General features: G+C 41.4%; 1 protein-coding gene and 1 long non-coding RNA gene across 2 annotated transcripts in view; both read right to left on the bottom strand.

The window, feature by feature from the left end:
* The window catches only part of MAST4 (microtubule associated serine/threonine kinase family member 4), a 532,524-nt gene that overhangs the window by 421,946 nt on the left and 83,733 nt on the right, over positions 1 to 26,845 (bottom strand).
* LOC118499234 lies at positions 20,966 to 25,399 on the bottom strand. The gene is made up of 2 exons (XR_004901760.1): positions 24,281 to 25,399; positions 20,966 to 24,034 (listed from the first exon to the last, which is right to left on the bottom strand). It is a non-coding gene; the product is annotated as an uncharacterized LOC118499234 (long non-coding RNA).

Here is a 26,845-nt window from a genome sequence, read left to right as displayed (position 1 = left end):
TAGATTCAGGCAGGCTGCTCACAAACCTTTCTGAAATGTACCACAAAACATAAGTACTCTAAGAAAAAAAACTCTGCTTTAATTGTATTTTGTTTTAACAATGTGGTATATCTTGATGTTTGCCTAAATTCCAATGAATGAAGAATAGCAAACCTGTAAAACAATGAACCGTGAAGCAAGAATATTTATTTCATCTCATATTGTAAACAACTCCGGGTAATATGTAACCCATTAAACCTCTGGTCTCTGTGTTTGCTCAGCTGATGGTTTCCAAATAGGAAATTCTTCGGCTTAAGGAGGAAAAGAAACTGTAAAAACTCTTGTTTCTCCTTCCCAGTTTTACTTCTCTGTGATTCTTTATTGGGAAGAAGCCTCATTAGCAATTAAATTCATAGGTTTATATTTCCTTCTAAAAGAATTTAGTTTAAATTCTCCCTCACAACACTTGAGGTTCGAGAAGGCTTTTAAAACCACTTAGCAAAAGGAAGTAACCAAGGTGCTACCTCATGGTAGTAGTTAACCCTAACACAAGGCAACTTCATGTCATCCACTGCAGCTGGATTCTTAGCTTCCTACAGGAAAATAATTTCAAACAAAAACAAAAACAAAAAACCATGCAGCTCACTTCCACAACTCACTTCAACCATTTTGTTTCTGAAAGATCCACTGCTTCTCCTCCAGAGAACTCGGGAAATTTAATGTTTCTTAAAAAATGTCAAAATATAACTGTAATTGGTGTTAAGCACGGATAGAAGAGGGCGTTCAGAGCCAGACAGTGAAGCACGTGAATATACACAGAGGCATAACTAAGAACTGTATAAGGTTACTCTTTCGAAATACAAAGCTTTGCTGAAGAACTCAACTGGGAGTCGAGCAAGAGACACAGAAGGGAAATGGGATGGCAGAGAGTGTAACCAAGGGGAACACGGCCTCGGATGCAGGCTGCGTGTATACAGACACGATTCAGGTAAATGTGGGGAGGTTAGGAATGAGTGAAAAACCTAAACACTAGTATTTCTTGAAACAACTAAATTATATCATTTTCAAACACACACAGCCACCCTTTAATGGGCATCTCTAAGACAGTCAGCCAAGCCCGTAGCTCCTTCTCTGAACACAGCCACCTCAGAGACGTGGCAGACGTGTTTATATTCTGTGACCTTGGCAGAGCCAGGGGCCCTGAGGATGCCACCTCCGCACACTGAGCCAGTCACGCCTCTGCCGAGCACCTGCACTGGCTCCAGGCCCTCACGGGACTGTCAGGGTCAACAGACACGGGGAGAGCCTTCATAAGAAAAGCCCCCACTAAACTAACAAAATACCAGCACACGGAATAGGTCACATGTCTGATTTTCTGTGCAAGAACACATTACAATTAAACAACTTATACTTAAAGGCTAGCTAGAAGAGTTTAAAAAAAAAAACAAACTTTCCAATATGGCAGCTTTCATTTGGCTTATGCTTTACTTTCCCAGCAAAACTAACAAAACACTAGTTTTAAATATACATATGTCCACACACATATTTTTTGGTCATTTCATATAAACTCATAAATACTGAAAAGCGTCTTTGAAAGAAGGACATTTGAAAAACACACAGGATGTGAGCTGCTGTGCAATGGCCAAGAACAACAAAGACTGTCACAGCTGAAGTGAAGTCTCTCATGTCCCAGCAAGGGCTCGGGGATGGAGGAAGGGTAGCAGCTGTGCCGAGGTGGTGGGAACCGGGCCTGGACCCCGTGGCCACAAGGCCTCCTCCCTTCCTTTCATCAGTTAGGAGGGCTGTGCCTCGCTGGGAGTGACTGAGACAAGTAATATCTGAGGACTATTCCAGCAATAATGTGTGGAGATCATCTTCTAGGAACATTTTACAAATATGAACATAAAAGAAATTAGATACAGTTTCCACCACACAAATCTGAGGCCAACAGGGGAGGGGGAAAAACACCTAAGACTGAATGCTTGGGAGAATTTTCCTAACATGGAGATCTATTAAATGCCTAGCGACCTCCCCAGGGAAATAGTAGCAAAGTCACTCAGACTCGAGCGAGCGATTCATTTCTGAAAGCCTCTTTACTAACGTGGGAAATTTAACTCTGCCTCTGCAATCCCCAGAGACAGCTTGGCTGAGGCCACACTGGGCGTAACCATATGTCAAAACGAATACATCAGATATGCTCCTCACTCACAATTTGCTAGAAAAGTTGAAACTAAAAATGCCAAAGGAGTCATTTCTATGGATAGGAGCATACGCTATGACTGTATAATGTTAAAAATACTTGGCTGTTTGTCTAGATATAAAAATTATTTAATGAGGAAACTTTTAGAAGATCACAGACATAGGCATTCCTTTGTGGGGTGGGGAGTGGAGGGTCAGGGCAGGAATGTCTTTCTACCTCAGTAGCAGCATTTTCACCAGAAGTGAAGCCATTCTCTCCATCCTCCCTCACCTGACTAATGAGTCCCGGTCCAATCCTGGGTTCTCATCCTTGAGCACTCAGCTTCAGGTGAAATCCCAACTCCCCTAGGAAAACCTCCTCCTGGGACCCAGTACCCAGGAAACCTCTGCTTCCCTCCAACTGAGTGCTCATCGGCTAGGATCAGACGGCGCCCGTCTCCCCTGACAGACCAACCTCTTTACCAGAGGACTTTGTCTTCTCCATCTGTGAGACCCATGTTTGCCTAGATTCCAATGAATTAAGAATGGCAAATCTGTAAAACACCGAACAGGGAAGTGTGTGCTTATTGAACGAATGTTGGCTTATTGGAGATCAAGTCAAAACAGAAGGGAAACATAACTGATGAACGGGACATCAGGTCTGGTAACGGTACTCCACTAATTAATGTGGTCAAGGTGACAGGCCAGGAAAACAGGAGGGATGTCATGAGCCCTACACCTTCGAAGGTTAAGTTCCTTGTACAAGTGGTCTACAAACATGTTTGCTTCCAAGGGCATCCAAGGACATTTTACAAACTATATAGGTCCTCAAACAGTTTAAAGTAGACATCTAAACTTGTCTGCCCTAGGTTTAAATAGTGACATGGATCTCATTTCTAACACTTCGTAAATATTGACATTTTAAAATGAAACTACTTCCATTAAAGCTTGTAAATGTGTCCATTCTTAGCTAGAATACTATAGTGATTTGATACCCAAGACTTATAGTTCCTTTTTTTCCTTTAACTTGTATTTCTGTTCCATTTCTTTCACATAAGTTTAGCCTAATTGTAATACTTCCATGCATTTAGGCTTTCTTTTACTATAACTATCATACTTCTGTGCAACAAAAATAATTATAAAACTTTAAAAAAATTTAATTCACCATACTAAATGGTCCTAAATGGTTCTAATTTCATCTTACCCAATTATTACAACTATTCATAGCATGTAACTTAACAAAACAAATGTCTAATTTTATCATTAAAATTAAAGTCTATTTTTTTAGAAATACATTTCTCAATTGGATGAATGGTGATAGGTTTTCTTTCCCAAGTAGTTCATGTATCTATGAATATTTTTTATTTCTAGAATAAGAACTCTTTAACTAGCCATTCTATTCCATTTTTTGTATTAGAAATACACACTAAAAGCCTTGCTCATATAAGTTGACAAAAATAGAAATTTTATTATACCAGCGGCACTCAATTCTTTGTCCATCTTCTGAGATTTATGCTCCCCAAATCAAAGGTAATTAAACAAAATCTTATATAACAATCCCTGTTCCCCAACAAATCATTTATGGTCATCTTCAGTTTTTTAAAAACTTTAGAAGCTACTTGATTTTCAAAATGATTCATTTCTAAGTAGGTAGGTTCATTCCCTTTCTCAACACCAAGACAATATTCTGATTGTCCTTTTGTCTGTCACCCCGGGGTAGGGTAGGTCATTTCCTGTGACAATGCACCACGATGAGATTTGGGAGAGGCAAGGTCAGAAAACCCATTAGTATAGGCTTGTTCCTGGACAGAGCCACTTTGGAAAAGAATGCACAGAGGTAAAGATCTGCAATAGCTTCCTTATAGTTCTGCATGGGCTCAGTGCCTCTTGGAAAGTCTTCAAATACCCTCAGAGGCAGCACACACCAAAGTCTGACTTCCAGGACCAGAGTGCCAGAAGCCTAACCTGAGGTAGAGGAAGCTTCCTCAAACAGAGGCAGAAGGGAAGAATATATAACAGAGAAGCCAACTCTTGAGTGGAGCAGAAGACATGACAAGCCCAGTAGAGACACGGAGAGAAGACCCACCACAAAGTACAGCAGCCAAACCAGAGTGCTCCAGTGACCGGGTGAGCAGAGCTGCAGCAGGGAAAGTGCAGCAGAAACATAATAGAAAGAACAATGGCAGAAAGTTTAGGGCATTGTATTTACATACCAGATTTAAGAAAATGCAGAGAGTGAGAAAACATGCTCAGAGGAGAAATAGGATTTGCCAGCAGAAGGCAATGCCCCACCTGCCAAGGACAAGCAGGGAACAAGGCAAGATGCAGAGAAGACAGATGAACCAGTGATTAATCGCTGTTCTACAGGGTTAGTCCTGGGTTAGGTCCCAGCATACCAAAGAAAGTGATCCTTATGCTATCTTCTTAAATGAGAGGTCTGATCTCAGTTCCTGAGTTTTAAAAATCAGCAATCCCCATTTTTGTGTTCCCCAAGTAGAAAACACCAGAATCGGGCGAGTAGTTCCAATCATTTGGTCAACATGGTGCACAAGCAAATTGGCTACTTGTGGAGTTTCCTATGCCACAGGAGACATACCAGTTTGCAACCAGCCACCACCCTGGTTTGCAAATCCTCTGTTGATACAGGCTTCCACCTTGCAGATCTGAGTAGCTGAGAAAGACTGGAGACCACAGGAAAGAGCAACCTGGATGGGTCAGCCGTGTAGCTGTAGAGAGGCAGTCTCACACAAGGACTGGGAACATGGACTGTGAGTGTGAGTTCTGACTCCTCCACTTACCAGCTGGGTGATCTCAAGGCTCTGTGCCTCAATTCTCTTGTCTGTAAAATGAGAATAACATGTGCCTTTCTTGTGGGATTATCATGAGAATTAATGAATATGAGTGTGTGTGTGTTTGCTGCATCTGTAAGAGTATCGGGCACATAGAAATAACTTTCAGCTATCACGATTACCATCTTCACTGAGAGAAAAAACTAAGCAACATCAAGAAGTGACTTAAAACCGTCACCTTTCTCACCCAGCCCCACAACCCCCCTCCTCTCTAACAGCTGTCAGACTGTTTTCTGTATCTATAAGTCTGTTTCTATTTCATGTGTTTGTTTATTTTGTTAATTAGATTTCACAGGCAACTGAAATCATATAGTATGTCTTTCTTTGATTGGCTTATTTCACTCAGCATAATACTTTCCAGGTTCATCCATGCTGTCACAAAAGGTAAGGTTTCCTTATGTTATATGACTGAGTAGTATTCCACTATGTAAATGTACTGCAGCCTTTTTATCCACTTACTAGCGGGGGAAAAAGCCTTGCCTTGGCTGGTATGGCTCAGTTGGTTGGAGCATCATCCGCTACACCAAAAGGTTAGGGATTTGATCCCCAGTCAGGGCACATGCCTAGATTGCAGGTCCAACCCCCAGTTGGGGCGTGAATGAGAGGCAACCAATCAATGTTTCCCTCTCACATCAATATTTCTCTCTCTCCCCCAGCCCCTCTCTCTAAAAGCAATAAACATTTTTAAAAAAAAATTCTCACACTGGCTGGCGTAGCTCAGTGGATTGAGTGCGGGCTGCAAACCCGGCATCACAGGTTCGATTCCCAGTCAGGGCACATGCCTGTGTTGCAGGCTACGGCCCCCAGCAATTGCACATTGATGTTTCTCTCTCTCTCTCTATCCCTCCTTCCCTTCCCTCTCTAAAAATAAATAAATAAAATCTTTTTAAAAAGTTTAAAAAAGATGCATCCTTTAAAAAAAAAAAAAAACCTCTCATAACACAGACAATGGTGTGGTGATAACCAGAGGGAAGGGTGGTAGATGGAGGCCGAAGGGGGTAAAGGGGAATAAATGGTGACAGAAGGAGACTTGACTTGGGGTGGTGAGCACACAATACAGTATACAGATGATGCTGTATAGAACTGTACACTTGAAGCCTATATGATTTTATTAACCATTGTCACCCCAATAAATTCAATTAATTTTTTTAAAGTGACTTAAGGGGCCATCTAGTCCAAGTCACATTTCTAAGTCTTCAGATCTAAAACTGAGATCGTGACCTAAAATTAAAGCCTTACTTCTATTCCTCACTGGCCTCACCAGCCACTGTGCAGAGAGAGGAACACTGACAACTAACCTACTAATAAGAGTCCCCCAAAAGGGCCATTTCTTCTCTGGGAAGCTTGCAATAAGTAATTCAAAGTTGAAAGCATAAAAAAAAAGTTCAAGTGCAGATCTTGATCCAATTGATGAAGAAATGCAAAGGAAATGAAAAGGGGCAAGCAATCAACCACAAACTTAGTAGTATAAAAAATTATTTGAGCAATGCATCCCAAATCCTATTTAGCTTGATACTCAATATGTCCCAAGGCAGGGGGATAAAGTAATTATGGAAATAGTGTTCACAGGTATACATACACTGTTTATTTCAACTTCAGACTAAATTTTAGCCACTATGATTGCTTCTCTTACTCATATTCCATTGCCTCATCAGTCCAAGCCCTGTCTTCTCCACCAGACCAATGCCAGCAGATTAAGTAAGTGTAACCCAGGAAAGAAACAGGGCTGTTGGAGGCAGAAGAGCTGGGTAGCTTCTAGGTAAGCTGTATGGCCCAGTGGTCCTGTTTTGTGCTGGTAAAAAGAGAGCCATCCAAAGACAAACAAGAAAAATACAAAAAATCAAAACAAAACAGGACATGAGAACAAGCTAACAAAGGCAAGATGGTCCCTTTAATGAAGGCTGATTTAGAGAAGTAAAAAGGTAGAGGTGAGACAATGTATGGAGAAAAAGTGCATCAGGAACAAACACTTTTGGATAAATCCCACCAATACTGCTCCAGGTGAGTCAAAATTATTTTTTATGCTAGGCTCCTTGGTACAAAATTCAATATTACAGTAATGAAAATCAATTCCCCCCCCCGCCCCCCGAAGCATAGGCCTCACTTAAAGAAAACTAAATAGATGTAAACTCAACCCATTTTTTCCATGGTTTTAAATTTTCTATAGATAGGTCTTGACATTATGGAGAGAGTACTCAAAGACGTAACACATGTTTTTACCTACTAAAAGAAAACTGTAACAACTTTCCATTACTTTTTTTTTTTAGGAAAAATCATCCTGAATCATTATCGTCAAAAAGTCAGTTCTTCCTAATTTGATCTATACATTCAGCAATCCCAATTAAAATCCTAACAAGTAATTTTGTGGATATTGACAGACTAATTCTAAGTGTTATGGAGAGGCAAAAAACTGAGAATAATCAACACAATTTAAAGAGAATGAAGTTGGAGAACTGATACTACCAGACTCTAAGACTCATTATAAAGCTATAGTAATCAAGAGTGTATGCAATTGGGGAAAGAACTGACAAATAAATCCATGGACTAGAACAGAGAGTCCACAAATAGATTTATACAAATACAGTCAACTGATTTTTTACAAAGGAGCTAAGGCAATACAATGGAACAAAGATAGTCTTTTCAACAAATGGTGCTGAAACATTATGTACAAGAAAACAAATCTAGATTCAGACCTTACACCTTTCACAAAAATAAACTCAAATTGGATCAGAGACCTAAGTATGCAACACAAAACTATCGAACTAGAATCTTAGCGGAAATTCAGATGACCTTGGATATGTCAATGACTGTTAAAACACAACACCAAATGCATGATCCATGAAAGAAATGATTGGTTAGCTAGACATCATTAAAATTAAAAACTTCTCTGAGAAAGATGCTGTCAAGAGAATGAGAAGACAAGCCACAGAGTGGGAGAAAATATTTGCAAAAGACACATCTAATAAAAGATCATTATCCAAAACATACAAAGAACTCTTGAAATTCAACAATAAAAAACAACCCAATTTAAAAAATGAGTTAAAGACCTGTTAGACAAATCACCAAAGAAGCTATACAGATGGCAAACAGGCATATGAAAAGATGCTCCACATCCTAAGTCATCTGGGAAATGTAAGTTAAAAAACAACAATGACATGCCATGCATACCTATTAAAATGGCGCAAATCCAAAATGCTAACCATCCCAAATTCTGGCAAGGATTTGGGACAACAGTAACTTTCATTCATTGCTGGTTAGGAATGCAAAATGGTATAACCACTTGGGTAGAAAGTTTGGTGCTTTCTTACAAAACTAAACCTACTTTTATTATATGACCTATCAGTCATGCTCCTAGGTATTTATACAAAGTTGAAAACTTAACTCCCCATAGCGACATATACATGGGTGCTCATTGCAGCTTTATCCATAACTGTCAAAAGTTGGAAACAACGAAGGTGTCCTATAATATCCAGGTGAATGGATAAATTAACTTTGGCACACCCTGACAATGCAATATTATTCAGCATTAAAAAGAAATGGGCTATCAAGTCATGAAAAATACATGGAGGAACCATAAATATATATTACTAAGTAAAAAAGCCACTCTGAAACGGCCATATACTTCATGATTCTAACACTGTGAAATCCTGGAAAACACAAAAGTGGGCGATAGTAAAAAGATCAGTGGTTGCCAGGGGCTGAAGAAAGTGATGAATAGGAGGAGCAGAGAGGATTTTTAGGGCAGTAAAACTACTTTGCATCACACTGTAATGATGGATACAGGTCGTTACACATTTGTCCAAGCCCAGAGAATATACACCTAGAGTGAACCCTGGCACTCTATGGACTTCGGGTGATTATGATGTGGTAATGCAAGTTCATCAATTGTAACAAATAGACGCCTCTGGTAGGGGATGTTGATAATAGGGGACGTTATTCGTGTGTAGCAGGAGGAAGGATATAGGAAATCTCTGTACCTTCTACTAATTTTTCTATGAACCTAAAACTTGTCTTTCAAAAAACAGAAATCATCCTGAGTCACAGTTTATTTCATAATTTTCAAAGCGTATTCCTGGGAATTTTTTTTCTCTGAGACCTCAATAAAGGAAAACTGAGTCAAAGTTAAATCCACTTGGGAAACTGAAGTCAAACAAAAATAAAACATGCTTAAAACCTTTCAGACATTCATATGCAAAGAGAACGTCCCAGCAGGATTCAGTATTTCCCCAAGTCATTCAATAACAGAAGCCTTTTCTCCTACAGTACCCCTCAGGCCCCCACTCACATAAACTTTAGAAAATCCTTGATTATATGCAATGCTATCAATGAGTTCAATTCTGGAACAAAGTGTCCAGGGACAAACTATGTTCTATTCTTTGTAAGAGATATGTGGCATCTCTTACACTGCTAGGAAGTGTGTAAGTTGGTACTATCACTTCGGAAAACTATTTGGCATTAAGTCCTAAGGCTGAACTTACATATTACCATATGAACAAGTCCTAAATAAATATACCACTAAATAAAGATATATGGGTGCATGTGCACACATCTGTATGTATAATGGTTATGAAAAAATATGTAAAACAATGCTCATGGCAGCATGATTCATAATAGTTCCAAACTGAAAACAGCGCAAATGTCCATTAATGGTAGAAGGAATTAAATGATAGTACATTCACAGAATGGCTTTGGTATTCAGAATATGGCCCCCCTCCCAAAATTCCATATCCTAATCCCTGGCACCTGTGAATATCACCTTACATGGCAAAAGGATTGTGTGGGGTGATAAAGTTAAGAATCCTGAGATGTAGAGATTATCTAGGTAGGCCTAAACACAATCGAGAGTGTTCTTATAAGAGGTAGGCAGTAGAAATTTTGATGAAGGAAAAGGGGATACGAAGAAGAACAATATTGCAGTGGCATGCTTTGAAGATGAAGAGAGTGAATATAAGCCAAGGAGCACACGAAGCCTCCAGGAGCTGGAAAAGACAAAGACACAAATTCTCTCCTCAGAGCCTACAGGAGGAAGGAGCCCTGCCATCACCTGGACTCTAGCCCAGGGAAACTGATTTCAGACTTCTGACCTGCCTAAGAATTAGGTTGTGCTGTTTTCAACCATTAGCTTTGTGATGATTACAACAGCAACAGGAAACTAATGCAATGGGATGCTATACAGACATGAGAGAAAACCAAGTATGTAAGCAGGATTCTCACAGACAGAGACAGCATTTGGTAAATGCAGCCAGGCACAACGGGACATACTGTACGATGGCATTTATATCCAGTTCAAACACAGGCCCAGTTAATGCACAGGGATAAAGGTCAGGACAGCAATTATCCCTGGGAAGTGGCACTGCCTGGAAGAGAGGTGAGGGGACATCTGGAACAATAGTCCCTTTCTTAATGTGGGTTCTGATTACATGGGTACAATGCCCTCTGAGAAAATTCATCAAATTACACACATATAATGTATATACTTTTCTCTCCAAATATTACACACCAACAAGAGTCCTATTTTTTTTTTAACCATATGTTGGGTTTTTTTTTTCTTTTTAATCATTAGATCAAAATGACTCATAAAATAAATCCCTCGTGGGGAAGCAGTGGCTGGGAGCAATCCCAGAGCTTGGCTGTTCTCACACAGTGAGGGAAAAAAACAAAGATAAGGAAGCCACTGACTGGACCCAAACAGAAGATAAGGAAACAAGAAGAATTAGGTTTCAGCCGAACACAAATAAATCAATGTTTCTAACAGAAGAAATATAGTATGTTTTTTTTTTACAAATAAAAGAAATCTAGAGCTAAACTCCCTTTTTTCTAAAAATTCTTTCTATTATTTACACTGACAAAAGTAGAGTAAGAATTTAATAAAGCCGTTCTAGTGACCTCCCCAGGCTAAGGAGGGTGCAGGCGTGTCCGTACACTCACATCTGGAGAAGAAAGGTGACCGGAAAGACAATGACCAGTGAGCAAAGCCCTGCCCAGCTAACAAGGTCAAATGCTACTACAGTGTCTTTCTCTCGAGTTCTCTTATCAAGTGAAGAAAAATAAAAGTATAAATACTTTGACCCTGACACAGTATATATTATAAAACATAACCAACATATTTCTTTTTTTTTAATATATTTTATTGATTATGCTATTACAGTTGTCCCATTTCCCCCCTTCTCTCCCCTCCACCCTGTACCCCCCTCCCACCCACATTTCCCCCTTTAGTACATGTCCATGTGTCATACTTATGAGTTCTTTAGTTTCTACATTTCCCGTACTATTCTTCCCCTCCCCCTATCTATTTTCAACCTACATTCTATGCTACTTATTCTCTATACCTTTTCCCTCTCTCTCCTCCCCCCACCCCCCTGCTGCTAACCCTCCATGTGCCCTCCATTTCTGTGGTTCTGTTCCTGTTCTAATTGTTTACTTCGTTTCTTTTGGTTTTGCTTTAGGTGTGGTTGTTGATATTTGTGAGTTTGCTGTCCTTTTACTATACATGTCTTTTCTTTATCTTCTTTTCTTAGATAAGTCCCTTTAGCATTTCATAAAATAAGGGCTTGGTGACGATGAACTCCTTTAACTTGACCTTATCTGAGAAGCACTTTATCTGCCCTTCCATTCTAAATGAGAGCTTTGCTGGATAGAGCAATCTGGGATGTAGGTCCTTGTCTTTCATGACTTGGAATATTTCTTTCCAGCCCCTTCTTGCCTGTAAGGTCTCTTTGGAGAAATCAGCTGACAGTCTGATGGGAACTCCTTTGTAGGTGACTGTCCCCTTACCTCTTGCTGCTTCTAGGATTCTCTCCTTCGTTTTTACCTTGGCTAATGTAATTATGATGTGCCTTGGTGTGTTTCTTCTTGGGTCCAACTTCTTTGGGGCTCTCTGAGCTTCTTGGATTTCTTGGAAGACTGTTCCCTTTGCCAGACTGGGGAAGTTCTCCTTTATTATTTGTTCAAATACGTGCTCAATCTGTTGCTTTTCCCCGTCCGATTCTGGTACCCCTATAATTCGGATATTGGAACGTTTAAAGGTGTCTTGGATGCTCTTAATCTTTTCCTCAATTTTTTGAATTCTTATTTCATCATGCTATCCTGCTTGGTTGATTCTATCTTCCTTCTGGTCCACTGTATTGTTTTGAGACTCATATTCCTTCCTTTCACTATTGGCTCTCCTCCGCGTGTCTTCCTGCATCTGTTTTATGGTAATCTGCATTCTTTCATCTAAATTTCGTCCAAAATCCACCAGTTCCGTGAGCTCTCTGATCACCAGTGTTTTGAACTGTGCATCTGATAGATTGGCTAATTCTTGGTCACTCAAAAGGATGAGTCCTGGGGGACTGATCTGCTCTGTTGAAAACATGGTTTGGTTTTTTTTTTCCCCTGTCTCTCCTTTTTTTTTTTTTTCTCGGTCTGGTTGCTCTGGTTAAGGTGGGGGGCGGAGCCTTAGGTGCTCACCGGGGCTGGGCACCCCGGTCGCTAGATTGTGACGTTATATGTGGGGGCGGAGCGGGAGCGGGGCTGGAGAAAACAATGGCGGTAGTTCCGTTCCCCTGGACTCAGACCCTTGTCTGGGCTTCCGGGCTGCGAGTTCTGCCCTGGTCCACAATCGCTGCCCCTCTGGGTCTGCCAGCCGCAGCTTGCGTACTCAGGGATCACCGCTGCCTTCTTACACGCCCAATGGCTTTTGCGCCAATTTCGCGCCAAACCTTCCCCCGACCTCCGCACGCTGCCGACCCGAGCCAGCCCTGCGCCCGCCGGCTCGTCTTCTCCTACCAGTCCAGATGAACGCGTCTACTTCAACTTCTTGGCTGCCCGACTTCCATTCAGATAAATCCTCTGCCGGATCTGGGTGTTATTCTGATAGTAAATTATTGTTGTAAATTATTGGTTTTCTAATCTTAGTTGTATGAGGAGGTACGGTGCGTCCACCTATTCCTCCATCTTGCCGGAAGTCCCCCTAACCAACATATTTCATGGTAGAGTTCAAAGCAAACATACACTATTTCCCTGTTTAAAAAAAAGAAAATCAACCACTGCTTTCTCTGGCAAATCAGACCAGAATGACTCTGAGTACAAAGCCACATAGTTTCTATCATTCAAAATTACTAAATCTAGGGAAGAGGTAAAATAAGCTAAACATGAAGCACCATCAGCAAGACCCAAGCAGGGATGGGTCACTGCGCCTTTTTCTTCCCTTATCTCACTGGAGCCAAGGATATCGAGCAATATGGTGGGCAGCCAGAAAAAGCAGCTTGAAAGATGAGAGCTAGGCTAGTCCTAAGGTTGAAACAGTTCCCAGTCCACATGCCTGTATGGCACCAGATTTGGGGAACACTTCATTTTCTAAAGCTGCAAATCGCCTTACTGAATACCCACAGGTGCCAAGGGAGGCTCAGAGAGGTTGGGAATTGCAAAGCTACCAAGTCACAAGGTGGCGATTCAACACTCCGGTGATTCTTGTGTTCACTTTCGGCCTCTGGTGAAGTACTGTCAGCATTAATGCACTCATATGGGACCGAGCTTAATATTGCACTCCAACAGGAAATGCAGACATCAAATGAACACTGTAAACTAAATTTCACTGAATTCTTTTGAATTTAATTGAATTCATATAACAATATATAGGGTCTAGCCCTGCTTGAGTGTGGTTGGTAGGGTAGTAATATGGGCATAATAGTCTATAGTTTTAATTTGAACATTTCACCTAACATGTCATATGGCATGCTTGAGCATGATATTGTTATGTTACAGAATTACACGCTTATGATTTTATAATAAAAAAGGGATGTTATTTGTGCCAGACCCTGTATAATAAGTTTTATTATAAAACTTAAAAGGAAATGAAGAGAGAAATAGTCAGACTGTCAATTTGGCTTTAAATAAGGCATTTTGATGCTTCAAGGTCTCTGACAATAACACAGTCAAACCCAAAACATATACTCTCAGATGCCTGTGAGGTAGAGTGGTGAACAATTTTTAAGCTTCAGAAAATTGTGAATTAAAAATTGTAAAACAAAGCAAAATGTAAACAACTGAAGTTTGTGATATCCTTGGTACTCTGGAAGTGTGGAATGTGTCATAATTTTAACAAAAGAAGGAAAAATTAAAAAATTTCACAGAAAATTTCTATATAACAGCTACCTGCAAAAACTATTTTGGGTGCTTTTGGAAAAAAAATAGTAATAGACACGAAAAAAGGAGAACCCTAAGTGTGAAAAATAGTTCAAGTCCTAGTAAAGTATATGCTGTCCACAAGTATATCTCAATGTTAATTCTTATTAATATCTACTTCTTTTCCTGACTATTGTAACATATCAGCATTTTTAAATGTTGTATTTTTCCTGGGTCATTTATATCTTCTAAAACATTGCTACTATTCCAAAAAATAAATTCACTATGGTAAAAAAAAAAAAGGCATGGGAAATGAAACAACATTTTGGGGTACTGTTGTTTTTAACAATTAATGGCTAATAAATGGGTTTGCAACAGACAGCCCATCTAAAACTTAGTGACGGTCAAATGTGCAGGTCACTATCCCGAGGCAAAAGTGTTTCCCACCATAAACAGGAGGCACAGTTTAGACAAAGCAGAGAGCCCACAGCAAACTCAATCCTGAAAAGGAGGTTGGAATAGTCTACATTGGCGACCACACTCCAGCCACCACTTTCTTTTTCATAGAAAACGCAACTTGCACTCAGGGTCCGAGTGGCTCACCAGAGTCAGCGAGTATGATCTGCTCCAGCACCAGATTCTTTGTGTCATTATGCAATGCTACCTTCACTAACAAAATTGAACATGACTGAGAGCTTACTAAGACTTTGAGAGGCCTCAGTTAATCCTTAAGCAATCCTGTGGTAGTTACGAACACCCAAGCAGTTCATGAATCCAGAAACTAAGTGCAAACAGAGCCTAGTTTGATCCAAAGTGGTCAAACTTTGTGGTTAAGCTAAGACACTAACCTTATCTTCCAAATTCACATCTCGTACCCTTTCTATACATAATAAAACCAAGCATGCTGTCCAGGGTGCATGGTAGTGACAGGCTTTGTAGACCTGAGTTTGAATCTCACTTGGTAGTTGTATAAATTCAGAAAAGTTATTTAATTTTTAATTTCCATTTTCTCATCTGTAAAACAGATCTACCACTCCCTTCCCTGGGAAAAGCAGAGTTGCTGTGTAAAAGATCAGGTACATGTGGGCACTCAAATGGTAGGTGTTACTCTAATCCATGATAACACAGACTGTGTCCTTGTATTGCAGTAACACTTCATAAAGCACTACTAAGTGTAGCTAGCAAAAGAAATCAACTCTGTATAGTCAATCCAAAGAGCTCCACTGCTCAAAAGGAGAGTTTGAAAGTCACTGTTCTTCACCAGTGTATATTCCCTTGTCTCCCTCACTCCAGGATCTTACATCTTCCACTGTTAGGAGTTGAATTATATCTCCCCCTTCAAATTCCTATGTTGAAGTCTTCACCCCCAGCACCTCAGACTGTGACTGTTCAGAGACAGGGTCTTTAAGGAGGTAATTAAAGCTAAATGAGGTCATTTGACTGGGCCCTAAGCCAACACGGCTGGTACTTTTACAAGAAGAGACTAAGACACTGAGAAACACAGAGGAAAGCCCATGTGAAGACAAGGAGAGAGGTCTCAGAATAAAACCAACCCTGCCAACACCTTGATCTAGGACTGCCAGCCTCCAGAACTGCGAAGAAATAAATATCTGTTACTTAAGCCACCCAGTCCGTGACACTTTGGTATGGCAGCCCTAGCAGACCAATACAACCCCTTCAAGTGCCATCTTCCCCCACTGCCAGCCCAACACACAGCTGTGGCTCCAACATGACCATATAAGCTGCCAGAAAATTGGCTGCTCTCACAAATGAATGGCAAGGTAGACCTGCTGGATACTGGCCATTCTGATACATCCAGTGCACAAAAGGACCATTTTATAGCACTTTCAGCATTAGTGGCTCGTTCACGGGACTCCATGAGAAGGGACTGGAATGCAGGAGCAGGAGAGCCCTGGCCTCTTGCCGATATCTTCCTAAAGCAGACTTGGCTCTTTTCAGACCTCCCTGTGGGGAAACAGGTTAAGGAGCAGACAGGGAGCCTCGCTGTCTACACACCCAGGACCGCCACAAAGTTCTCAGAGCTACAGTAGATATGATTACAGGTAAAGATTTCTGTAGTTTTGAAAGGCCAGCATTGCATTGTAGTTTCTTGTTTTACATCATATTATGTTGTTAGGAGACATTCCAATGAGGCCTAAGAGCAAAATTTCTTGTGGTCAAAACATTTAATACACAATGAGTAATTTGGTTTTGGCTATTTATAAATCTAAGTCAAACTCTGCTGAATTATCCCCAGAGAATTAAATCCCCTTTTAACAAAATGGCAATTATTCAAAATGTCTAGCTTGAAGAATAAAATGGACTAATCAAAGATGAAGAATGTTTATGAATCATTAGTTTGAGGGTTTTATCTGATCATATTAAAGAAGAAAAAAATTACTATTGCTCTCTTCCATTATTACTCACAACACACATTTTCCTAGAAAATTCTACACTTTTGTGGAGTGTCATTCAGTAAAAAGAAGTTATGAACAAGATTCATTATGACAATAAACATTCCTTAAAAGAACATATAGATAACGTCTTATTAAGCACAAATGCTGCTTCCTTTTACAATGGATTTAAATTAAAATTCAAATTATAAATTGCCCTTCCATTTTACATGGTTTTATAAACAAAGGGTGGGTTTGGGGCTTGGCTCTGTCCTCCCACTCACCTTGTGATATTTACTGAGTCCTCTGCCCCAGGCACAGATTACCGTCAGCACCACATGCACATATTAGATCTCAAAGGTCTCTGTGCCGCCCCCCCGCCCCCCAAAGTCCTTCATGCCCCTGAAACTGAAAGCAACTCTGGGGACAGGAGAGCTGTATTTCTCAGAGCAGTCTCTGGGTCAACTCAACTAGCATCACGGCGGGGAGGACTGTTAAAAATGCAGATTCTTGGGCTACACCTAGATTTACTAATTTAATCTTAGGGTAGTGCACAGGAATCTTCATATTAATCAAAGGCCTTAACTGATTCTTAAACTGAGTATAGTTTAAGACCCAAAGCATATGTGACATCTGCTAATGCCACCAGACTCTGCAGTCTGACACGGCCCTTTGTGGCATGTGTGGCCACAGTCAAGTTATTTCCCCTTCCGGAGGCTTGACTCCCTACCCGTGTCCTAGAAAAACAACAGCGCTTATCTCTGCAACACAAAATAATCAACATAAGGCTTCCATACACTGCTGAACCCACTGCAAATATTCAAAATATCAGCTACTACTATTACAATATGTAAAAGAACTTCGAATTCATTCATTACTCTTGGTGGAGTGACTGATTAGCCTTTCTTCACGGCAAAGTGAATATTCTAAGGGAACCCCAGACACATGTCTTCTCATTAAAAATCAAAAATCTACGAGTGCTTGGATTTTAAATAATACCTCATGGTAAATGCCAGGCAGATGACTACACGAGCGCACTCTGAAAATACAGTTCTGCAGTCAGCTAGGTTCTCATTTGACAGCATCTTAAATGGGGGCATCGGAGCAGAGTCAGGGAACCAAAACTCTCCCTGTGAAGCACTATTTGCCTTTGCCTTCCAGTAGCACACCACGGCATTCGCCTGTGTAATTATGTATTTGGCTCAGATTTTTTTTTTATCATTTATATCTTTTGTTTTTATCTTTTAAAAAAATCCCTCTGTAGTTGTAACACAGAGATTAGGAACACACCTGGGACTTCTGTAGACCTGAAGCAGCACGTGTATTTAATTATGGCGAGGTTTCTACATTATCATTCTAAACACGCTCATGCTATACCCATGAAAAACAGAAAAAAAAGAAGGCTACAGGGAAATGCAGACAGTACACAGGAAGTTTAATCTTTAGATAATCTCAAATGAATTTGCGCAAGCAGAATTCCAAATCACTGCACGTCAGTGTAAAGCACCAAATCTGCCCCTCTGATACCTGCTCTCCAAAGACGGTTTCTGGAACATTTCTGAAATGGATCCCATCTGAGGACCAGGTTCCCAGAGGAACCATGATGACTGTGCAGGGCAGTTTCCATGGCTTGGGGGGCACCAAACATTCACAGCTGGAGCCCAGGCCAGGAAGTTCTAGAGCTGGATTTGGTGACCTCTCTTCCAGAGTACCCAGTACCCTAAAATACAAGGCCCAGCACAAATAATGCCCTTTTTATTGCAAAATTATAAGCATGTAATTCATAGCAATATCACATCCAAGCATCCCATGTGACATTTAGGTGAAATGTTCAATTAAAACTAAAAATTATTATAACCATATTATTACCCTACAAGCCACACTCAAGCGAGCCTTACTTCTGCTGGACCTTGTATATGAAACTTCTCTCTGGCTGTTTGCCTGGAAGATAGTGAGCTTGAGATTCTAACATATGGGAAGAGAAGATACAAAAGACACAAAAGAAGGAAGTGGAGGAGGAGGAACAGTGGTGATCAGCAGCAGGCTTGCATGAGTGGGCCCAGAGAGCAGCAGGCATCAGGGAGCAGGCAGAAGGCTGGGCCAGCAGCTCCAGGGCATACAGAGTCTAGCCTGAGCTTCAAAACTGGGGCACAATACTACAGGCAGGAGTAACAGTTATTAATTATCATAATGGCCACTGATTACTCGACAGTTATTTCTTTATAGCCATGACTAAGTGCTTTGCCTACAGTACCCAATGTAGTCTTCATAGCGACCATGAAGTAGTTATTAGGACCCCCATTTCCCAGATGAAGAAACTGAGATTGAACACTTAGCATTTAGTAAGTACTCAATACACTACAGCTATTTTTCTGATAAACAAACGAGTTACCCCAAGTGAGTGTACTTTTAGACGGATGACACTGGTACTCCAAACACATGGCATCATAAAATGAGATATAAATGTTGACAGAGAAAAGATCAGGTAGTCAAGGTGCTGGTGTCTTAATTATAAAGTCTGGAACGTACTAGCCCTGAAACAAAATTATAATTTGATGAAAATTGGTCCACCTGAGCCTTCTGGCCTCTTCCACTGTGGCAATCACTAAAAACTCACCGACCAGAGTTATGAGCCTGCAACATGCTTGCATTTTACGTGAAATATAGGCAGACGGATGGAATTTGCCTATGTTAATGTTTTGGATTCCTATAAAACTTATGACTCAAAACATTGTAACTTTTGTTTTTCAAGACAGCTCACATTTTCTGGTTGCCTCCAGAGTTCAAACTGGAGCATAAACAAACACAATTTTTTCCTGGTTTGATCTTTTCTTTGCAAACTAAATGGCTGTTCCTGAGCTTTGAACATGCCTAAGAAGAACATAAGCACTCTATTACATGGATGGAACAGGGAATTTTTGCAGGTGGGCACAAAGGATCTTTGAGAAACGATTTAAAATTAGGTTAGGGTGATGGCTGCGCAACTCCGTATATGTATTTACTAAAAGTCATTGAATTGTACCCTAAAAATGGATGAATTTTATGGCATATAAGTTATACCCCAATAAAGCTGTGAAAACAACAGCCCACTACTACCTGCCTGCAGGGCTTGCCCTGGGAAGGTGGGTACACTGCCAGGAAACAGAAAGTCCTGTCCTGTTGGTCCCACGCCTCACCCTACTCCCACCGCAGGTCTAACTGAGAAACCCAGACTTTTCCCCAATGGGACAGCAATTGTTATGCAAATGACCACATTTTTTTCAGATACCATGTAATACCACCTTCCAGATTATCCTGACTTTTTCAAATGACTTTTTAAAAAAGAATTTAAGATTGCCTATGGCATAAATGCTGTGCAAAGTGAGCTTAAAATTAAGAACTCTTGTCACGCCAGTGTCATCTTCTTCCGGGGTCAGTGTGCTGGAACCTGAGCCTTCCTCAAAGCACCAAAGAAATTCTTGAAAAGCTGAGAGCTTACTCTCGCCTCCTTCACCACCCCCAGGGCCACCTATGCTAAAGGGTGGGAGAAACAAGGTGAGTGCGTGATCTGCTGGCCACTTAGTCAGGAAGGGGGAAGCCACAAGGATGGGCCTTCCACCCATAACAAATCCTGGCAGATTGACCCTCTAAATATGTCCAGTTTCTGGTCCCATGTCACTTCTTCCTGGTCAAAGCCATGGTCCTCTCCCTTCTCAAGTGTTGCAACACCCTCTTCACACACCTCCCTGCATCCTTCCGTTTTCCTTGTAGTCTGTTCTCAGCATAGCAGCCAGAGAGGTCCTGCTAACGTGTAAGCCTTACCACGCCATCCCTCTGATCAAAACCCTCCAGTTGCTTCACATTGTCTCAGTACACAAGCCCAAATCCTGACAATAGCCTCCCAGCCTTGCCTCACTCAGTCCCCAATGTCCTTTCCTACCATCATGTGCCTCCTGCTCACCTCATTCCATCCACACCAACCTCATTTTCTTCACACCCATCCAACACAGCCCCGCCTCCAGGCCTTTGCACTTGCTGTTGCTTTGCCTGGAGGGCTTCTGCCACAAATACCTGGCCCTTGTTGACCTCCACATAGATGTCACCCTACCTGAAAGGCCCTTTCTGACCAACATCCCTAACATATCACCCCCCCCCCACACACACACACACACTCTGTGTCCCTCTGCCCCTTCTACCCTGCTTCACATTGATCGCCTAAACACTGGCACATGCAGTTACGTGTGTGGCCCATCTCTATCTTCCCTACACCTGTTGAATCCGTGAGAGCAAAGGCTATCTCCAGAGCTTGGACCATAGGAGGTTCTTAATAAATTCTTAGAGGTAGTGAGTGAATTGAGAGAGAGAGAGAGAGAGAGAGAGAGAGAGAGAGAGAGAGAGAGGGAGAGAACTATATCAGAAAGGTAAGAGCCCACTTGGGATAAAGATGATCTGCTTTGCATAATGGTAGTTCCACACTCCTGGCAGGTCCACTGCCAGATGCTTCTGCTTTTTATGAAGAAAGAGGAGTGGGCCAAGTTGCCAATCAACATCAGGGACTTTTCCAGTCATCAAAGCCCAGTTTCCTCCTGGGAGGGGTGCCCATTCAGGCCCCACAAGGACCTGGGCAAGACCAGTCCTCCTTCAAAACATTCCTGAGGTACGAAGTATTTTCTAGTAGCAGAAAAAAAACACATCAAATAATAAAAGTGGATACAAAAGTCAATGAAAATAAAATAAAAATGAATACAAAAGAAAATACAAAAGTCTGATATTTTGAATTGTGTGTGAATTAGTTTTTACTTTGAAAAGTCCATGTTTGGCGTAAATCAGAGTCCTCTGACAGGTGATAATACTTATAGGACATTTTCACTTTTTTAAACAACAACCCTGTGAGGGAGGTATGATCATTTCCATTTGATGAAAGAGGCAACAGAGGTTAAAAAAAGGTTAAAGTGACTTGCTCAAGGCCATGAAATTCCAGTATCATGACGAGACCTTATTCCTTCCACTTTAAATCCACTTCTTTTTCCATTATTGATGTTATGTTCACTAACAACCAAGTTCTAAAAAAGGAAAAATAGTCTTTGAAATGAAGCCATAACTAAAGAACCGTCTAAATTCAAACAGTGGTGGCCTTGAGCCCTTGAGAAACTCATGGCACCAGATGAGAAGAGTCAAGGTCTAGCAAACGACAAAACGCTAGGAAGGCAGAAACAACAGTGGCTGTTCTGGCACTCGAGGACACGGACCAGCAGGAGGACCAAGTGAGACAGGAGATTAGTTCTAAGAGGTACAGAGCTCGGTAAGGGGAGAGACACCAGGAAGCACCATACTGACTGTTAAATGGAACGGAGGCAAAACAACACAAAAGGACACGCAGCCACATACTACAAGACAGCAAGCATCAGCACCATAAGCTTTCTGTTGTATTTAAGATACTTTTATAGAAGATCAAGTTGTATAATTTATCTCAAAGTTCATGAGAATCATTGCGTGCACACCCAACCTCTGCAGAAATAGCCACAGTTTACTCAGTTACTAAAATTCAAACTTCCGTTAATCACAGCTGTTAAAATAATGTTTAAAATATGTGCTAGTAGTAACCTCAGTAGTATTAATCATTAATGACAATCTATATTTTAGTAATTATTACTTGATTACAGCAACGATTTTGTTGCATTAGATAGTAATAAATGCACTTTATTATATTATATAAATGTAAACAGCATTTACAATGCAACCCAAAAGACTAAAAACATATTTGCTCATCTCAGTCTTAAGTCATTAAGTCATAACCAAGTTCTACTTCCCAGTGTGTTAGTATCTAAAGATCTAGCTGGCTATCATTGAAGCAGTCCATTTTATAAAATGAAAGAACATTTGAACACGGTGTCCGGCAAGTCTAACACACTAATGTGTATACATAATTCTTTAAAAATGTCTCAGACTCACCCCCAGACAGGGAGGGCACTTCCTCACAGACGGCTGTGCGTCACATCACAGCAGATGACTATCTGGAGGCGCAAGGCCACAGGGGAGGCTCGCTTCCACGTGGAAGAACCCTAATCTGGGGCGAACCCCTACAAGGGCATACTTCTAAACATGCTAAGTGTTCCACACGAGAATTGTAGTGACCAGTTTACAAAGAAAAATAAAGTAACAAATATTTTTACTATTGATAGAGCCCTTCTAAGAGCAGGGTTTTTTCTGCTTCTGTGTGACTTTTGACTTATAAAACTCTGATAAAATTTGTTAAAATTGGATAACCTAAGAAGATTAAAATGAAATTCAAAACATTTATGCATATCACATCAAAGTCTAAGGCTTATAGAATTTTATCAAGATTAAAGACAATTTGCATACTAAAAAAGAGAGACGGCAAAAATTGTATGGGGTTAGGAAGAAGGAGAGAGATCAGCTATCAAAATTTTCCATTATGAAAACAAAGCAGACAGGTGCCTATAAAATACCTTGGTGATAAGGAATGTAAAGGTATCTCAATTCTGTTTTTCAAGTTACAATTAATTATTCTCTTTGCTCCCAAGGAAACAAACATAAAATTATGAGTTCCCATTTTAGCCCTAATACCCTTATGCCACAAGGAAGGCAGGGAGGGAGACAGCTGTAAGGCCACAGGGCAAAAAGAAACCAGGCTGCAGGAAGCACCCAAAATCACAGCCACAGCAACCACACAGCATCCATTGTACTCCAGCTGCACGGTAACTGTTTTTTTCATACAAATATCAGAGCTGTGCTCCTACTGCGAGACAGGTACTATGGATGGAGTGGTGCCCCCGACAAAGTGCCTTTGGAACTTCTGCTCCATTAAAGGGAGGTGGATGAACATCAGCAACAACAGTTACATCTTAGAGGACATGGGGTTTGCTTAGGAAATAAAGTAGGGCACTGTGCCAAAGAATGCCAGCACGGGGTGCACGCGTGTGCCTGTGTTGCTTCTCTAGGGCAGGCAGGAAACTTTCCAGAAGAAATCAACATTTCCCTGGCAATTAAATGATGAGGCGATGCAACCACAAGATCTAAAGCAGACAGACAGCACTGAAGGATGAAATAACAGCAAATTGAAAGACTGAGATGAGAGGTGAGTCTTCATGAGAGAAGAAGGCAGGCCAAGGTGGCTAGGGATACTTCGTTGGAGGGGGGTCAGAGTGGGCAAGCAAGGGGGGCGCTGGATCACACAGGGCCTGGAGGCGGCAGAAACAAGTTGAATTTTATCCTAACTGCATTGGGATGACATTGGTAGGTTTTAAGCAGAGGAGTGACATGGCTTCATTTATGCTTTAAACAAGATACAAGCTGATGAACGGAGAATGGACCGCAGGAAGGAAGAAGTGGAAGCATGGATATCAGTAATGTGCAAAAGTCGAGTGAGAATGGTGGCATCCTGGGCAAGGGCGATGGAAGTGAAGGTGGTGAGAAGGCGACAGAATCGGGGAGAGCGCCCCCTTCGGAGCTCCGACAGGAGTAAGCTCACTAAAGTAGACACAGCACCTTCACCGTAAGTTCTATTGCTCTGGCTCTCTTAAAAGTCACCTCCTGCCCTACACCTCCGGCATAGCTCAGTGGATTGAGCATGGGCTGCAAACCAAAGTGTCGCAGGTTCGATTCCCAGTCAGGCCACATACCTGGGTTGCAGGCCTTGACCCCCAGCAACCGCACATTGATGTCTCTGTCTCTGTCTCTCTCTCTCTCTGTCTCTCTCTCTCTCTCTCTCTCTCATCTCCCTCCCTTCTCTCTCTAAAAATAAAAATAAAATAAAATATTTTACAAAAAAGTCACCTCCTTACACTTGCAACAGTGTTTGATAAAAAAATTGTTTACATAACTGTTTCCTTCTCTGAGAACACAAACAAGGACAGGAAGAAGGCCCATAAAGGGTCAGCTGCTGGAATGAACAGATCAAGATCTAGGCAAAAGGAGGGAGCAATGCGGTGTCACTTGGAACATTCTAAGATGTGAAGAAAAAAAAAAGGAAGTTTGGACACCTTCTGAAGATTGATACCAAAAGGCATATGAAGTTTTAACTCAGGGCTGGGAAGTAGTAACTAAAGGAAAACTACAGCAAATACTTCCTAATCTTGGACAATGAAAACAAACTTATATAATTCCTCAATAAGAGTTACTCGGTTTCTAAAGCAACATGAGAATCATAAAAAGTAATCTCCTGCCCAGATTTCAATCCTATAAATACTTACTAAATAGCAGCACTAAATACATTCTAGTGAGAAAATATTCCAAGTTCTTCAAATGCTTCTTTATACATTATTTAATCCTCAAATTAGAGAAGAAAGCCTGTGAGATAGACAAGGTTCTCGTTTGACAAATGAAGAAATGGAGACATTAAAGGCCCCAAAGACTCGTCCAAGGTCATGTGTCCAGGAAGTACGGGAACAGGAACAGAGGTTCCCTAAACCACAGCTTTTCCATCGCCCCACACAGATTATTACTTCCAACAATTAATGCACCTACAACAGCTCGAACTGCTCCAAAAAGTTTCCACACCACATGCCCATAACACACACAGTTTTCTAGTTGAGGAGGCCAATTCTAGATGTACCCAAATCATGTGAGAAAACAAAACCCCAAAAGATCTCTGTTACTATTCAGTGGGATCTACAGAACGTAATTTGAGACCCTGTTGCCCTCTTGGAGCCCTTGTGCTCCTCATAAGGACAGTGCTGAACACTACACTACATAACTAGGCACTGTCATTGCAATCACTGCTCCAGTAACAGTTAACTGTTTAACCACCAATGCAGGGCTAAGGTCAGCCACTGGAGATGTTATTCATCACCTTCAGGGACAGACAAGCCTGCAGGTGACCAGGATACACTGGACAAGGGCAGGCTTGGAATTCCCACCGACTCAGGAGCCATTGGATTGTAAGGTCAAGATAGGTCAAACAAGCCCTGGCTGGCGTAGCTCAGTGGACTGGGCGCGGGCTGGGAACCAAAGTGTCCCAGGTTCGATTCCCAGCCAGGGTACATGCCTGGGTTGCAGGCCATAACCCCCAGCAACCGCACATTGATGTTTCTCCCTCTCTCTGTCTATCTCCCTCCCTTCCCTCTCTAAAAATAAATAAATAAAATCTTTGAAAAAAAAAAGATAGGTCAAACAAACAATGAGGTGCTAGGCTGAAGTTTAACAGGCTGAAGCAGTGGTAGGTTTATCTCCTTGGGATTGAACAGACCCTGAGCAGGGGCCGGTACTGATGACAGCTGGCCCTGGTCTCTCTTCTAAGAGCTCACAAGATGTTGCTCAGGAGACCTAAGATGAAATGATAACGCAGCATGAGATCAGACAGCCTGAGGAAAAGAATACTAAGTAGTAATGAATGGTCTTCACAAATATGGAGAATTTTTATAAAGATCAAAGTAACCAACATTTCATTTTCGCTAAAGCTTAAATTACAAAAAGAGAAACTGTTTAAGCAGGGCAGTTACTGACTCTGAACACACTGTTACTAAGAGACCCTCACATCCTCCTCAGTAAACTTTTCCCCAAGGGTAGGATTAAATGCCTGAAATAAAGTACCTGTTCAGCCTGGAAGAAGCCCTTTTGTGGTTCTAGTCTGCTGAAGAGAGGTCAGGGACATGAATTTAAACGTAGGTCTTTTACACTAAGTTTTACAAACTGCTTCTCTTCAGTTAATTCCATCCCTGGTCCCCACAGACCAGAAGGGCTGCCAGGGAAAGACCCTCGCTGGGTCTGTACCGTTGTCCCCAGTGGCCAGTCTTGGTCCCAGGAAGGTCCTTTCCGATCCCTCCCAAATCCTAGGTAGGAGTCCAGAACGTCACCCTAATTCTCTGCCCCTGAAGTCACTGAACCTTGAATGAGAATACTTTTTTTCCTTCAATCTTGTACAATATAGCAATCCCCCTTGCCTCCTTGTCTCATTCCAGAAGTACTAGAAAAGATACCACTCTACTCACCAACCATCTAGGAGCACCTACGGCAAGACTGGTACTTTTCTTGTCTGAGGAAAGAGAATAAAGTATGAAGAACCAGCAACCCCTTTTCATCCTTACCCTCTTTCTGTAGCACAGGATCCTAGCCATCTGTGTAGGTTTAACCTCTGCAGAATTCAGTCCTACAAAATGGTGACTGGGAATCGGCCTGGCCATGAGGCTCAGCTCATCCAAACCTGGTCTGAAACCATGAACTGAAATGGTGCTTCGGGAGGTACGATGGCCAGAACATTCCTAAGGTTACTTCATACCCATCTGAGTGGGTGTGCCAAAGCTGCAGTCAGTTAGCCTCACTGATATGTCCAGTGTCATGGATATGGCACAGCGTTCTTGGAAAAGAGGTCATCCCCTTTGGTCAGCTTGGCATGGACATGCT

The sequence above is a fragment of the Phyllostomus discolor genome, chromosome 3 (assembly GCF_004126475.2).
Source record: "Phyllostomus discolor isolate MPI-MPIP mPhyDis1 chromosome 3, mPhyDis1.pri.v3, whole genome shotgun sequence".
Classification (NCBI taxonomy): domain Eukaryota; kingdom Metazoa; phylum Chordata; class Mammalia; order Chiroptera; family Phyllostomidae; genus Phyllostomus; species Phyllostomus discolor.
This window is presented reverse-complemented; position numbering and strand designations above follow the sequence as displayed.